We start from the raw sequence: 4806 nt of genomic DNA, 5'->3' as shown, positions 1-4806 counted from the left end.
AAATTCATTTCAAAATTAAGGATTATCTCCACTCTGTTTTTCCTTTTAGTTCTTACAAGTTTAATGTTATTTTGGATTTCCAAAATGTCGGCTAGAACATCACTGAAGAGACATTTTTGTCGAATAGCGCATCTGGTGCATCAGAATTGGTACCGAACAAGTTTTACATTCACGAGGCTTGCCGAGAGCAAATATCAAATCATGCAATATGAAAATTCTCTCTCTCTCTCTCTCTCTCTCTCTCTCTCTCTCTCTCTCTCTCTCTCTCTGAAATAAAATCCATAACTTATTTGTTTTAGCAAAATCTACTCTGTACATATTCGATACCAGCTTATCGTGCAGATGACTTTTCAATGCTGTTCTTGGGATGTTTCCCGCATAGATTGCGTAATTCTACACGCGTTTCTATCTAATCCAGTCACGAGTCATTTAGTTGCAGTAAACGGTTCATTAAATATAATAATTGAATGTAACAATTTAGACAAACGTATGAAAATCGATATACATATAAATCTTTTAATTTTCAGGGTGGTGGTAATGATTTGATAATTTGGATTAAGGTGACCCAATTCAGTTGTTCAAGACTCTCAGGACCCAAATATTTCATGATGAAATTAACGTAAGTAGTTTGATATATTTTATTATGTATATCATAGTAGTATTGGAATTATTGAAGCATGAAAGAAACGAAAAAGAGTGAAGATAGCGAACAGTGATCGATCTCATGATTCCTATAAAAAATACAAAATTAAGGGAAGGTCAAACACAAACCTGGACATACCAGAGGTGGGATCAAGTGCATAGGAGGAGTAAACATACCCTATTGACTGTTGACCCGGCCGTGAGTCCTATGTCTTGATCAGGTAAACGGGACAATCCGTAATCCAAAACCAGTGTGTAAAGAACGGCTTAACAATTGCTATAAAACACATCAGACAACATTTTTCCCAATGACAAGTTGCATCTGTAGATTAGATCGTTATAACGACATAGAATTTGCGAAATGCTGATATTAAACGAGACTGTTCAAACCTTTGTAACATCAACATTGTCAGTAACCTTCCTCGATTTAAAAATGATCGTGCGTATCGAATCAACTGAGAGATATAAACATCATATGCAGGTAATAATGGTATATTGCTATAGAAATACGTGATACTGACGATGGAGAAGCTGAAGTCATCCTGTTTGTCAAGTTGAGTTGTTTGTTTGCCGTTAACATATATGTTCAATGAAATATCCAAATATGAAGCAGATGTGGAAGACTGTGGTGGCTTTTATTTTGAGTTCACTGGGATATATGGAATAATTGATAAAAAAGGGGCCATCATTTTGCACATGTTTCTTTTATACTGTACATTCATTTGAATTTAATTGAATTTTGATGATTTTTGTGTGTAAGTATGCACATCTGGAAATATCTTAACAATATCACTTTGTGAAGAGATCCCATATAAAAATAAATTCAATGAGATTGGAATATTAAGTTGCAATTTAGAAATAGATGGAAAAAGAATATCAAGTTTATCGGTATTATATGGACATTCAAGAAATTATATGGACATTCAACAAAATGAGTTAATTTTTCAATACAAAAGCCACATTTTGAGAACATGAGTTTTCAATTACAGCATGATTAAAAAGTTCAGTATTCAAGTCACTTGCATTATTTCTTATTTGACAATGAACGCTATTTTCCCTGTTTGCGAGAAATATATAACGTATTCATTGTTCTTTTAAAACATTATTTTGATAGTTTTGTTTTTTGTTTTTTTCAAATAATGAGACTGTTGGAATACTCCGAACTTCTTATGGCAAGTCATTCCATATTCTAATAATAGAAGGTGAGAAACTATTCACACAGGAACTTGTTATGACCCGAGAAACTGAAAATATCAGGTTATTATAATTTCACAGTGAACATTTAGATTGAGGAGGAACTGTATAATTCTGATATATTCTGAAGATATTCCATAGACGACTTCATAAAATGAAATTAACCTATGAACTTCCCTTCTTACTGAAAACTTATTCCATCTCAACTCCTTATATAATGTACTTTCCTGAAGAATTCACCCCCTTTCAGCAGATATCTGAAAATATCTAGTAATTCAAGATACTATAATAATTCAAACTCACTTTCAATACAAATGTTCCAAACTATGCATCCATATTCCATCACCGGTGGAATGAATGAAAAATACATTTTAATCAAATTGACATCATGTTTTAAGTTAAGTAAGGTATTTAAACGATTACAAGCTTTTTCATGAATGCTAAGACGTTTATTTGAGGACACAGCAAAAATACTTAAGGATGAACAGCACATTGTCTCCATATTTCAAATGGAAAGATAGCATTATGGCAAATGGAATCACACATATGAAAGGTGAAGATAACGCACAGTGATCAATCTCATAAGCAATACAAAATATATATAGTTGGGCAAACACGGACCCCTGGACGCACCAGAGGTGGGATCAGGTGCCTAGGAGGAGTAAGCATCCCCTGGCGACCAGTCACACCCGCCGTGAGCCCCATATCCTGATCAGGTAAACGGAGTTATCTGTAGTCAAAATTAGTGTGCCAAGAACGGCGTAACAATCGGTATGAAACACGTCAGACAGCATTTGACTCAATGATAGGTTGTATCGTTATAACGACCATGGAATTTGCTAAATGCTGACTTCAATTGAGACCGTTGTATCATCAACTTGTTTGTCAGTAACTTGCCTCGATTTAAAAACTGACTATATGCAGAACAAACTCTTACGTATCGAATCAGTTGAGATATATAAACACCATATGCAGGTGATAATGGTATATTACTACATAAATATGGGAAGTTAGCGATGGAGAAGATGAAATCATCCCGTTTGTCATACAGTTGAGTTGTAAGTTTGCCGTTAATGTCTACTTTCAATAAAATATCTATGTATGAAGCAGAAGTGGACGACTTTGTGGTGTCTTTTATTTCAAGCTCACAGTGATATATGGAGTCGACATATGAATGAAATTTATTATTGTTAATAGACAAAACATCGTCGATATATCTAAAAGTCGAATTGAAGACCACAGCAAGAGAAGTTTTCTTCTCACGTAAAAGTTTTGGAATAAATTCTGCTTCATATGAATATAGAAACATGTCAGCTAACAAAGGAGCACAATTCGTGCCCATGGAGATTCCAACAGAATATTGGAAGACCTGATCACCAAAGACCACAACGATATTGTCAATGAGGAACTCTAGCATATTTTTTTTATTTCAACTTCAGACTACTTGTGTGTGGAATCGGAGTGGTGTTTAACAAAGTAAGTGTTTGGATGACTGATCACTAGATATGAATTTTCCTTTTTCCATTTTTGTTGAAGAAGCAACTGTCTATGATGTTAAAAAGTCTAGTCTTTAATTTATCGTAAGGAACGGTCGTGTATAGTGTTGAAAAGTTATATTTTTGATGTTATTGATTTGCGAAAAGTTTTGCCATTTCAAGTTTACTACCAGTTCTTCAGATTTTTTTATAATCCACATTTGATTAACACCACTTCTGACACATGTAGTCGCACAGTTCGTTTGAAGTTTCTCCTTGACAGCTGTAAATATCTTCGTGAGGAGCAAAGATAGGGGCTTGGTAGAGCAGTTACTTGATCCAACAATGTATCTTTGTTTGTAAGGGGTTTTATGTAGTTTAGGAATCCATTATAGGTACGGTAACTCATATTCATTCGACCCATTGACAGGGATAATAAATGTGTCTAAAACTGAAGTATAATTTTGAAGAATTTCATCTTTTGAAAGGGCAATTGTAGTATAAGTACGATTACCAAAAGTGGAATTAATGCCAACTTCGTTTAAAATACAGCTGTAATAATGAGCCTTACAAACAAAGACAATATTGTTACAAGCTTTGTCAGCTGGAACCAAAACATGTTCCTCGTGTAACCTATCTAATTCTTTTATCACCTCTGGTTTACAAAACACAGAAGGATAGATGGTACGTACGTTTGTTTTAATATACATAGGCCGTTCTTGGCACACTTTTTTGACTATACTTTATCAAGATATAGGGCTCACGGTGGGTGTGACCGGTCGCCATTGGATGCTTATTCCTCCTACGCACCTGATCCCACCTCGGGTGAGTCCAGGGGTCGATGTTTGCCCAACTATATATTTTGTATTGCTTATAGGAGTCATGAAATTGATCACTGTTCGTTATTCTCACCTTACATATACAATTATGACATTTGCCTTGTTAGTTTTATCACCTATATGTGTTTCTCAGTGAATCCATGCATCATTCTAGCCTGGATATCCGTAAATAGCTTGTTTTAGTCCCATGAGTGGAGGCGGGAGGATTAGAATTAATGATTTGTCACTGAAAATTAATTGCATAAGATAAATTAAGCATTTTTAACCATTAACGTCAGGAGTCCTATAAATTTCATTCAAGGGCATTTTAATTGATATGTTAAACAGAAACATTTTTATTACCCAAATTTTTTGAAAATTAAATTAATTAAAAGTAAATAATTACGTTGCCTCCACGATTTACGTATCATTTCATAACTTTTAAAGTGATGACTTAACAATGATGCTGATTAGATGAAAAATTCGTTTGATTTCTTAGTAAAAAAAAATTTCGTCCGGAGTTCATCTGCACAAAGCACGCGGGACTACTTTTCTCTGGAATGCGTCTTCCCTGTTCTAATTTGAGCGCTATATATAGAACGGGAATTTCCACACGAGCATTATAAACGAAATGTGTTCGTTTGATGCTACCAAATATAAACACAACCAAAGATATG

Source organism: Ostrea edulis, chromosome 7 (genome assembly GCF_947568905.1).
Source record: "Ostrea edulis chromosome 7, xbOstEdul1.1, whole genome shotgun sequence".
NCBI classification, from domain to species: domain Eukaryota; kingdom Metazoa; phylum Mollusca; class Bivalvia; order Ostreida; family Ostreidae; genus Ostrea; species Ostrea edulis.
Note: the sequence above shows the minus strand (reverse complement) of the source record.